The 12269-nt window shown below is 40.2% G+C and overlaps 1 protein-coding gene and 1 long non-coding RNA gene across 3 annotated transcripts in view; one reads left to right on the top strand and one right to left on the bottom strand.

The window, feature by feature from the left end:
* samd4a (sterile alpha motif domain containing 4A) overlaps positions 1-12269 on the top strand; it is a 68629-nt gene that overhangs the window by 8230 nt on the left and 48130 nt on the right. The window lies entirely within an intron of this gene.
* On the bottom strand, positions 827-10474 carry LOC120434254. The gene is made up of 3 exons (XR_005609023.1): positions 10414-10474; positions 4016-4106; positions 827-890 (listed from the first exon to the last, which is right to left on the bottom strand). It is a non-coding gene; the product is annotated as an uncharacterized LOC120434254 (long non-coding RNA).

Here is a 12269-nt window from a genome sequence, read left to right on the forward strand (position 1 = left end):
ATACAGAAATGAGACCTGCAGGCACTTAAAGGGTTAACATACAGCTGGAAGTCTTGGGCTGAGTGGAAAAGCGCAACTATTTGGAAAGCGCTGTACAAATGAATGGAATCCTCAGTGACCTACTTCTCCAAGCGGCTCAGAAGCAGGCTTTTTTCGGGACCCTGGAAGTGACGCGACTTGAGATGTGGCCCCAGTCGGTGGGATCGCTGAGACCTACAGCATTGCATCACATGTGATTTATGATTTATTCCTCTGTGTTATTGGATTAACATGATTTTATCACGTTCTGGTTTTGGTTACTTTATAGGGTTTTTGTGTTTCTCAGCCTCAGCCTCTTTACTTTAACAGTCCGGCACAGATGTGTAAAAGGAGTCCTGCATCCACTGAGTTTTCAAGTCAAGCCTAACAAAAGTCAACAAGTGAAATGCCAACTCAAATCATTCTTATCACTTCACCTTGCAACTTTGGTGGCTTTTGGTGCAGAAATCATAGAGAAATTTGGAATACTGGTTTTACTGTTTTTATTAGCTGTCTGCTAATAAGCAGGCAGCTGCATTTTTGTTGTGATTAGGAAAGAATGTAGCTTCCTGTTTTTCCTCCCCTCCTAAAGAGAACAAAACTTCTTTTGAGGCAACCTCAAGAGGGACAATATTGGATTAAGTTGAGAGGACTTGAATAGTGTGCAGAGCGCTATCTGAAGGATGACATATGAACACATGCAGGGTGTAGGGGTCGTGTAAGAGGTGGGGTTAGGGCAGGACAGTGGGCTTGGTGTTCTGAATGACTAGCTTCATTTTTGTGTGGTGTGGTGTGGTGTATTGCTGACCTGGCCTGCACGGCTGTTTGAGCTGGAAGGAGGCCGCCGGGGATTGAGAACATACAAGCAGCAGCTGTGTTGGAGAGGTGGACAGAAGTAGAACTCTGTACTTGAGTTGCAGCAGCCAGCACTTAGTGACACTGTATTTATATGCAGTTCCTTTGGTTTGGAGTCCATCTTTGTTTTGTTTTGTTTTGTTTTTTTTAATGCTTTTGCACTGGTTGTTTTCTTACTGCTCAAAATGAATGTGATTTGAAGGTTGTGCAGAACAGTACAGCACAGACTATAGGAACCACAATGATGACACATGTAAAGTAACTGTTAAGTGTAATGGAAAGTTAACCACTTTATTTAAGATTAAATACCCTGTAGGGTTTTTGTTGTTGTTGTTGTTGTTGTTGTTTTTAAAAACACCTGTGAGCTTCCCACTCTTTGTGATCTGTGATTATTAAGCTGAACTGTTTTTAAGGAACTGGAGAAAAACTTTTGTACATGTTAAAATTAATGTAAAGGGAGTTAGCAATGGACACCAATCTATTTTTTTAAGACAGTTTTCATATATTATCTTTGAAGGAGAGACGAAAATTTATTCATATGTGTGGAAGGCAATGTCAATCAAAAAATCTCAGCCAAACACAGTCACTGCAAAAAGTCCTATCAAAATAAATGATTTCACCGTGAGCTTCTATGCACTATTTGGAGATCCAAATGTACAGTTTGTGCTGTTTTTGTAACCAGCTGCAAGAGGAATGAAAGGTGTTTAATAATTTCCCTCAGTGTTCTGTTATTTTCTGAATTTTAATGTAGCATTATCTAAGATGGGTATAGAGAGCTGATCAGTCCAGTCAAGCTTGAAATCAGGTATGTGAATGCTCAGAGATTTTCAAACCTGTTCCTGCTACAGCCAGCCAACCACAGCGACATATACAGTACTCTAAGAAGTAACATGGCTGATCATGTCCCAGCCCTACTCTCTCTGACTGAGTAGAACATTGGTTAGATGGCCATGCCATTGTGTCACGGCCTAAAGTTTACCTGTGTTAGATTTGGAGGGATGTAAATGCTCAGGATTGTAGTATGGATATGAATTTAAATTTCCATTAAATAAAAGATGTAAAAGTATTACAGGAACTTTCCCAGCCAAATGGAAAAAATACCTACATTTGATAGTTGTCAGTTGCTGTTTAGTTTGTGAATGGCAGAAGTGCAAAATGGAAAGAGACGCGAGTTTCTGGCGGCTTTTTGGTAATTTGAAAGGATTAGGCGAAGCAAATGGAAAAGCACTTTTCTTAACACCTTTGAGCCTTAGATCAGCAGAATGTAAGAATTATACAATGAATGAGGGGATTTAACGTCAGTGAAGAATTTGAATTCAAAAAGCTGTTTGAATCTAGGTCAAAATATGGCTTCTGGCATTAGCCTTGTATCTGTTATTGTAGAGAGAGGGAAAGCAGAGTCTCTGTCAGTCTGTCTGCAAGGTGAGTGACGTGGGGGTGGGGTGGGGGTTGGGGACTTCTGTGTTTTTCTTTTTTCTTTTTTAATGGCTAGTATTACTCAGTGAATTCCTGTTGCACTCTCTGCCTAAACTAGGTCTGATGAAAACCTGTACTGGAAATCAGCATTCCTGACTGAGGCGGTAAACAGTTCCGGTGTTGGGGATACTGTCTAGGAATGTGGGCACGTAGGAGCACACTTGAGTCGGGAGCTCAGTGTGAATTGAACAGGGGCTTTTCCAGTGTAAGTGTGTGTGTGGCGGGGAGACAGTGGAAAGAGAAAAGTGATTCCACTCTCACTAGAGCTAAGGTCTCCTAAGTACACCATGGTGTGGAAGAGAGGAGGAGGGGATGGGATGGGTGGGGCAGAGAAGGGAGAAGAGGAAGACTCAGGAATACTGCTGCCATTTACAGCTGACATTCACTGCTTTCTCTGTCTGATATGGCTTTCCAAAGGCTTTTAAAGTTATGTTAACTTTGAATATTAACTTTATATTAGCAGACCTTTATGGCTTCCAGCCTCAGTTGAAATGAACAGATATCTTGATCAACACCGTTTAGCAGCCCAAGATGTTTTGGAGTTTTTTTTTGTTTTTTTTTTGAAGGAGACTTTCAGGGTTTGTTAACGAGATCTAAAAAAGCATGCCTGAGTAAGATGAAGATGATGAGTAATGTTTGTAAGAGCTATAGCATTTTAAAAACAAAAAAAAACATGGATATCAATCTAATTGAGCCTAATGTAGCTGGCCTGCTCTGCCACATGAGTATCTATAAATACGGTCTCCCACAGAGATAACACTTAAAAGTGGAACTTTTTTTTTATACACAACCATAGAAGCTCTGTTTGTCATCAGCCTTTTGTGCCTTTTTGAACGTCTGGACATTCTGCCAGGGAGAGGGGAGAGAGAAAAATCTTGTCTCTGGTTTGGGAGCCAAACTATTTCATCGCACCCACGCATGAGCAAACAGTTTATTTCTGGAGGTTGACGGCGTGTTCTGTGAACTCGTACTGAACCTCAGGAATGGGGACAGACAACCTGCCAAAATGACCAGAGGGGGAAATAAAACTAGTCTTTTCCACCAGACCTCTACAGCAAATGCTTTTCCTTGTTGCTTGAGTACAGTTGGGTGTGTGCGCGTGTGTGTTTATTTGTATAATTAGTATTTTTATAGTTTACGTTTTACTGTATGTATGTGTGTGAAAATAAGGGGATTTGCAACTGCCAAACAGACTCCAGTGGCTAGTTTGCCACTAGAAGCCTCAGACATGTCAGCCTGTTGATATTATCTATGAGAGAGGCAGATGAGGTGTCAGTGATAGCAGGGATTATGCAATCAAGGGCTTCATGAAGGCTCAAGGTTTAGTTTCTCACTCACCCTTCTGTGCTTGCTTCTAACTTTGATATCTTAGCTTCACCTTCTCTAACATGTTGGATTATTGTGTCATCTAGCCCAAATCTAAAGTACATGCTCTGATTGAATGTGATTGAATAGCCAGTCTGTTAGTGCTGAGTGTTTTGTGCTGAATTAATTTCTTAGATGATTAGAAAAAAAAAATACTTTTACATATACTTTGGTCTAAAGACAGGTATTCAAACTTCTGTAAATGATAAAGTTTAAATAACCTGCAAGTTCTACTATATTTCCTAGTACACTATGAAATAAAGTTAACAACAACTGACTGTGTTTGTGAGTGCTTACTCACCAAACCTGTTAAAGATGTCTCACTCTCCAAGCAGAGAATATGCTCTGAACCAAGGTCTCTGATCCTTTTTTGGATTGGAAAAAAAAAAAATCTGCAACAAAAAATAACAAGTAAACAAACAAAACACTTGAAGAGGAATCAAGCAGCAGCAATACGATGTGGTGACCAGAGACCACAGAAGTCAATAACAGTAGGCGGCTTCAAACAATGAAGGCGAAATGAACAGCGTTGACAGAAAGTAGGAGGGATTCTCAGCTTCCAGTCAAGTTAAGGAAATGACTATCAATGAGGGTGATCGATATTTGACAGGATGGTAAACACGACAGGCAGCTAGAGCCAGGTATGTCCATGAGACCAGGCATCAGTAACAAAGTGATTGCAACAAGCAGATCACTTCATAAAGGCTCTAAGTTGCCAATAATGAGGTGGACTGAAACATAATTGCTGTGTGTGAGAGGGATGTCAGGCAGTCATTTAAAAATATGAATAACCTGAATTGTTATGTAGCATGAAAGTACAAGTTATGCATTGTCAGCTGAACCTTTTGGGAAGGTGGGTGACCTGTGTGTGGTATACAGTCCGAAGGTTTTATATATCAGGACAAATGTAGACATGGCATGTAGAGCCACCTTTTAATAGCAATAATTTCAAATAAACCTTGTTTTAGTTCATTGAGGTTTACAGGCATTCATTTATGCACAGCTCTGTAAAGGACCCATCACAGCATTTCACTCAGATTGAGGTCTGGACTTTAATCAAGGTGTTGCCATGAGCCAGTTTTGTTTTGTTTTTCAGAGAAAATGGGCTTTTGCCCTGCAACCTTTTCCAACACAGCGTACTTATTGAGTATGTTTCTAGTTGTTCTGGTGTGCTACTTTTCCTCTTAGTTTGTATGGAATCATTAAGGGTGTACTCAGCTTTTCACAGGACTGCACAGAGTCTATGAAATCTTTCTTTTTCACATAACTGTATATACAGTGTAACTGTGGTGTAATTAAATCGTGATCTGTTTAGCTTTTTTAAAAATGCCCTGCTGGGGATCACACACATATCTACTACGAAAAGACTGTCCTCCTAAATTCTAGCTTTAAATTCAAACTGATCATGATTTCAGTGCTTGCATTTTACCCTTTGCCTGCACATGTTCACATAAGAAATTAGAGCATTTGTTTAGAGTTCCACCTTAGCTAAGAATGATGGTTAAACACCTAATGTGTATCTATAATATTAAATAGTTCAACCTGTACCTGGAAGTTGACAATACTTTTTTAATTTCCATCCTCTAGTAACAAAGTTGTTGCTTCACATCCATGTACATGTGTGTAAAGTAAAATGAGGAAGGGTAAGAACGGGTGAGGTACCCGTGTGTTCATAAATGAACAGTCAGTCTCGTCCTGACGGGAGCAGACATAGAGGCATATAATGTTTCCCCATATAGCTCCCCAGACTCTCAGACCAGGCATCCCCGCCCTGCTCTCAGCAGCTGGTCATATTATATAGTAAACTTCTTGGGTATGGAGGCTGTTTAAGGTTGGAGCCACCTGGTCTCAAGTGTACTGACAAGCCAGCACAGCCATTACTATAGAAACCAAGAAAGATCCTTTTAGACTGTACACTGTCCCACTGTATTGACTAGTTTATCTAATAATTACAAGGTGTTTGTATAAGGTATATGTGCAGTTAATTCACTGTATATTTTAACAGCAGTTGTAGCTCTAGTTGTTCAGTTTCTTACTCTCCTTAGAAACATCTGAACTAACTTTTCTATTAAAAACAAAAGGTATAGATTCAGATAAATTCATTCATGCCCTAAAATGTAGCAACTCTTGTTGATGCTTACAAAAACACCTAAAGAAAATATTGCATCAGTACTTCTTTAGACATGTAATATTCTCTGAGATTAAAGGGTTATATTTCAGAGGAAAAAATATTCGTAGATTAGTCAAGGAATCATATCTCTTGACTTTGGAAGGTTTAATTAACCTTATCAAAGCAGTACATACTAGTGTATGGGTAATGTAGCAGCACTAGTTTTAGATCTGCCCATTCAGTTTCCAACATCCAGACCAGCATGCTGTTTTCTATGAAGAGAAATTTGCCCCAAAAGGGTTACAAACGCATATGGTATAATTTACAAATGTGTGCAGTGATTTGTGTGTAACTTCTGAGTAGGGCTGGGCCATATACCATTCACGGTAATACCGGTACAATGTTAGGCAACGATAAGAAAATGAAATATCGCAATAGAATATGGGTAAAACGCGCATGCAGTGCCTTTGTTTTCATACGCACATGGCCGAAAAAGCACGGCGGCAACGGAGAATGAGAAGGGGAAAAGTGGATTGTTGAGTGAAACGGATGAACCAGAATTGGTTTGTAAAAATGGTGCAACTTCAGTGATGTGGAACTGGTTTGGTGTTTGTCCATCAGATACACAACAAAGCACTTTTTTTTTGTAGAACATGCAAGCGGGCCATCGTTATTGCCGTATTTGTGCTCGTAAATCTAGGAGTAACCTGGGTCCTAAACTCCATCTGCTTCAGGTCCCAAAGTCAAACGAACACTGCAGCATCAAGGAGAGTTAAAAACTGTCTAAATTCTTTCATCTTTAATAAAACGATCAGCATTGCTGCTTTACCAGGTGTAACTATGAGGTTTAACATCCAGGCATCCATGAAAACCGAATTTATTACATTTAATGGAGTTAGAAGTTAGCAGGAAGTTAGCGGAAGTTGGGTAACTAGCGAAACTAGCGAGCTAAGCATTATATAGCATGTTCTGACTGAGAGATTTCTGAAAAAATTCAAACGTACAGCTCTGCTATCACTTCCAACATAAATGAAGACAGGAAACTAAACAGCAGTAGGGTTACTGAAGTTGGGCTAGCTGGTATATAATGATGTGCTACGTGATCGCTAGCGACACAGCTATGTTAGCATAACATAAACAGTGAAGCTGCAGGATGAATGCTAACACTTTTCCACTCGGTAAAAGTTAACGTGAAGGTTTCTGATGGTTAGAGACAAATGCAATCACATGGCAGGATGCTGTAAACGGACCAAACTTCAGTCAGGAGAACAACTGAGATAATCCATCCACAATACGAGGTTAGTCATTAATATACTGCAACAACATGGGAATAGAGCAGCTGTGATAGAATAACAGTATTAATGAATTAATGGTACAGAAGTGGAGGAAAAGAAGAATGAGTTGAATAAAGTTTGATTTATCTGACTGGTTTGTTTCGCTTAATGTGCCTTATAATCCCATGCACGTTGTGGTCTGAAAAATATGTATTTGACTTTTTTTTTTTTTTTTTTTTTTTTTATTTGGCACACTGCAGTTTAATGTTGCAAAGCACCTCTTTTTAACTTCAGTGGATATTATACATGGTTATGCTCAGGATATGTCAGCTCATTTCTACTGGAAATGCCTTTTGGTTAAACTTTCAGCAAGGAATTTGCATTTGCATTGTTAAATTTTTTTATATAGCTTTAATGCACATAAAAAACAGCTGCTTGTTTAAGTGAAAATAAATGGATGGGGGTTTTTTTTGCGCTAGTAAAGTTGTGGAGTTGTATTTTGTCTCGCAGAAATTATATCATCACTTATATCGTTATCACAAATTTTCAAATCTATATCGTGATATATTTTTGGCCATATCGCCCTGTTCTACTTCTGAGGACTATCAAGTGCATGCTTCAATCCACACACAAGTACATATATATACACACACATCTCTGTTAGATTGGCAAACCTTAAGTGGTTTCAGTCCATTTACAGTTCGAACACCTTCAGGAGCTTAATGTCTTTTTCTCTCTCAAGTCTTATTATAAAATTTTCGGGAATCAGATCCCCTTGTAGCTAAATTTTCTATTTGTACCAGATAAGTAATTTAAACCTATAAACAGTGTGTGAATCGAAGTGGTGTCAAGTGGTGTTTGAGAAATTATTACCACAGGGAAAAAAAAAAGATGTGTGATGAGGCAATGTAAGCACGTGATAATGTACCTACTGTTTAGATTGAGTATTTTTTGTTTTTGTTTTTTAACATAATTCCTATTACTCATAAAACAGCATTAATGAAAGGCATAGACAACTTAATATGCGATTGCTGCCAGGGACACTTTTAGTTTTCTAGCCGGGGGCAGTTGAGTGTGTGACTCCACTCCGGTCTCAGCTGTGTCTCTGATTGTCCTTTCTGTCCTCACATGAATGGACGATGACAGTGGAGACACAGCAAGGTGCCACCGGCTGAACCATTTATTTTGAATTAGTTGACACGCCGTTGGCTGCAAAAGACTGAGTGACATCAGCAGAACCCGTCGCCATGAGAGCCCACCATGGCAACAGTTGCTGTGACGGCCATACAACAGGACTTTAAGTCTGTGGTGGGTGGAAATGACCTCATCCAAACAAGATTCCTCCAGGAAGCTGTGTCTCCCAGATTTGCAACCCCAGTCCAGTTGTCACTGTAAACTCACTTTGACTCATCTTAATAGGAAAAACTTTTTGAAACTACTTCATTAATAATGGTTCTGTCCCACTGCGTAGCCCAGGAAGGCACTCCAGTGCATCAAGTACAAAACCTTGGATCTGGCTCATTTAAATGGAATTGAGTCTTCATTAACATTAATTATACCTGTGCTCATCCTTTGATATTTCAACCAAGTGAGTGCAACACAAGTTGCACAAAATGCAAAGATGATTACAATATATGTTGTAAGCAATAAACGTGAGGGCAGAATGCTAAATGATACCCAAGAAAGTGCAAACTTTAAGTTTTCATGCAAGGTGTTACGTCCCCCCCCCACCATGGTGGAGGTAAAGGTAGGAAGGAGACGGCAACATCGGACAACCACAATCAATGAAGGAGGAGGACAACAGGACAGTTAAGAATCAGGCAGGATTTATTGGTTGCTTGCCTTGAGAGTCAAACTTAACAAAAGAAAAGGTGGGGGAGGAGTATGGGCTCAAAATGTGGTCATAAATATTTTGTACTTGTAAATCAGGATTTGTGTGTGTAAAAAGAATTTGTGCGTGCGTAAAAAAGATTTGTATGTGTAAAAAAGATTTGTGTGTGGACTTAGCCAAAAAAAACCCTGCAAGTTACAAGTACGAATTTTGACCCTATTTTTCTTCCTGTCATCTGATTGGTCAATGTCATGTCAATCATAAATTTAACTATCCAATCAGAGAACAGATGGTTTGGCTGTCGGAGGGGCACTTTTTTGAACTGCAGGTCCTTGAAGGGAATAAATGCCCTTTTACATCATGCCAACCCAGCATTTTCCTTCATCACCACGAAGGAAAACAGTCTGTGGTCGTCCGAGTTTGGTGATTTGTGTCACAGGTCTACGTGCTTTATACAGGGACTTCCACAGCCTTTTCAACAGCGCCATGGGGGGCAGTGTTTTGGAAATGACAGTCTTCATTACAAAGCTTTCTTCGTTATGAATTAGCATACATGTTTTTATTGAACATTTGAAGAACTAGCAACAAAAAAAAAAAAAAAAAACTCTTGTAGAGGACATAAAGTCAGAGATAGAAACGACAAGGAGCAGGTGCATCTAGTACAGGTAGAGCTGCTGCAAAAACCCACAGAGCTCAGCAGCCAGCGCAACAAATTCTGGATCCTTTGCTTTTAGTTAGCAGTTAGCATTAGCGGCACATCCTGCGTCCGATGTGAAAGGACCTTTATGCTGCGCACTGTGACTCACAGCAATGGTCCCGGGTCAGCCCTGACTTTGTGTTAAACTAATCCTAAAGTAATAATGGTATTTCTAACCACTGACATACCACAACTTTATCCTTTCAACAGCTGCTGAAAGTAAGGGGACCTAGCTGCTATCGGATATTTATATAGAGATCCTCCAGCTTCAAACTGTATTACCCTTCAAGGACCTGCAGTTCAAAAAAAGTGCCCCTCCGACAGCCAAACCCATCTGTTCTCTGATAGGATTGTAACATTTGTGATTGACATGACATTGACCAATCAGATGACAGGAAGAAAAATAGGGTCAAAATTCGTACTTGTAACTTGCAGGGGGGGTTTTGGCTAAGTCCACACAAAAATCTTTTTTACACATACAAATCTTTTTCACGCACGCACAAATTCTTTACACATACAAAACTGATTTACAAGTACAAAATATTTATGACCACATTTTGAGCCCATAGAGGAGGATTGGGCGGTTGAGCCAAATCAAAGAAATTAATAAAACAAAAAGAGGTTGATAGCTTCCAGGGCCTAACTAAAACAAAAGTGCAAAACAAAAGGCCTACCTAGCTATTCGACAAAAGGTCAGTGAAAACATACAAAAGTAGCATCAATCGCATAACCTAGTGTGTCTAACAGTTTAAAAACTGCAGCCAGTGTATAGGGTACCTCAGCTTACCTGTCCAGCCTCCCACCACACACTCTCAAAACACACAGAAGTCTTCATACCAATGTTTGTCATAAGGCAGAAGCCAGCAGCCACCAGCTGGCCAGGGAGCTGCTCATTTGTAGTGATCCCTGGAGAGTGATTGGCCAACTGTGCCCAGACCAGCCAATAGACACATGCCAATCAACTTTGAACTGGCCAATAGGTGGAGGCTTGACACCTGAAAGATAAAAAGAACACAAAAGCAAAGCCACATCTCTTGGCACGTAACACAAGGGTTTTCACTCGGCTTTTCCAGTAAATGTTTAGCATTTTCATGCACAGTGCCCCATTTTCAAAGGTTTAGAAGTAATTGGCAGTTTGTTCAATTTTAAACATCAGGATTGTTTAAAATATTTAAAGGAAAATCAGTCACCGACTGACAGTGTTGGGGAGTAACGGAATACATGTACCGCCGTTACGTATTTAGAATACAAAATATGAGTAACTGTATTCCGTTACAGTTACCGTTTAAAAAGGTGGTATTCAGAATACAGTTACTTTGTTGAAATAAATGGATTACACGGCGGTACTTTCCTGTTTCATATTGTCACGGGTCAGGACTGTTTGGGTTTGTTTGACAGCTACGTAATGTTGTTCCAGGCGGCAGCGTTACGGTTGCCATGGTTACAGGGTGACGCGCTCTCTCTCTGCGTGTTTCCTGGGTGAGAGAGCGCTTTTTTGTTGTTGTTGTTGTTGTTGTTGTGCTACGCTAAAAGGCAGAATGCTACAGGCATGGCCCTAAAGAATGTAGCATCATGGGCAGTGTAGTCCGTGCTGCAGCGAGAATGGACTGCCATACACGTTATGTGTCTGTGAGCGAGGGAGGGAGAGAAAGGAAAAGTCCGAGCTGTCACGGAGCAAAAACGGGAGCTGGAAGCATGTAAATATAATAATAACCACTGCAGCCAAGAAGAGTGCCTGACGAGCCCAGCTGTAAGTAAGCTATTAAGACTCAACTGTACACTGTGTTCGTGTTTTTCCTCCGGAAAAAATAAGTTCCGTTGGAGCAGTCTTTCAACGCCTCTCTCTGTCTCTGGCAAGCAAAGTTGACCCAGACAACAAAGTAAAGCTAGTTTTCGGCTACCAGCCCGACACGGAACCCACCGTATTAGCCAGAGGTCCCTTTACTACGGTTCGGAGCCGCGGACCTTCAGTAACAGTAATAAATCACAGCAATAGTACATTCACATAGTTGTAAACAGCACGATTAAGTAATCCAAAGTATTCAGAATACGTTACTCTCATTGAGTAAAGTAACGGAATATGTTACAGAATACATTTTGGGGCATGTATTCAGTATTCTGTAATGGAATACATTTTAAAAGTAACCTTCCCAACACTGCCGACTGAAGTCTACAACCCATGGACATCACTAAATGTTGGGCTTCTTCCCTTGAGATGCTCTGCTTTACTGCAGCCACTATCACCTGCTGCTTGTTTGAGGGTCTCTGTGCATTCAGTTTTGCCTTCAGTGACTGCAGTTTAAAACCTTTAAACTTTAATACCTTTCTTTAACTTGTGGCTTTTTTTCCCCTCTGCAAGTAGGCTGAAACCTTCCCCTTCCTTCGCACTTTTCTCTGGCTCGTGGTTGATTTTGTTGTTTAACAGACCACAGCACTAAAGCACTTTACAAAGCTGCATCCCTATTAAGGTCACAAATGTACCGGAAACAATTGCCCAAACCACACCACCAGTACACTAGTGAGTGGTTGGTACATACACTTGTCTGTGTGTGTGTAAATGTGTGCTACTTCTTCCAAGCAGGTATGCATATAAACCTTTCTTGCACAAAGGAAAATAATTGTATAAGGAAAGGAATGTGGCAT

The sequence above is a fragment of the Oreochromis aureus genome, linkage group 1, assembly GCF_013358895.1.
Source record: "Oreochromis aureus strain Israel breed Guangdong linkage group 1, ZZ_aureus, whole genome shotgun sequence".
In the NCBI taxonomy this organism is placed as follows: Eukaryota; Metazoa; Chordata; class Actinopteri; order Cichliformes; family Cichlidae; genus Oreochromis; species Oreochromis aureus.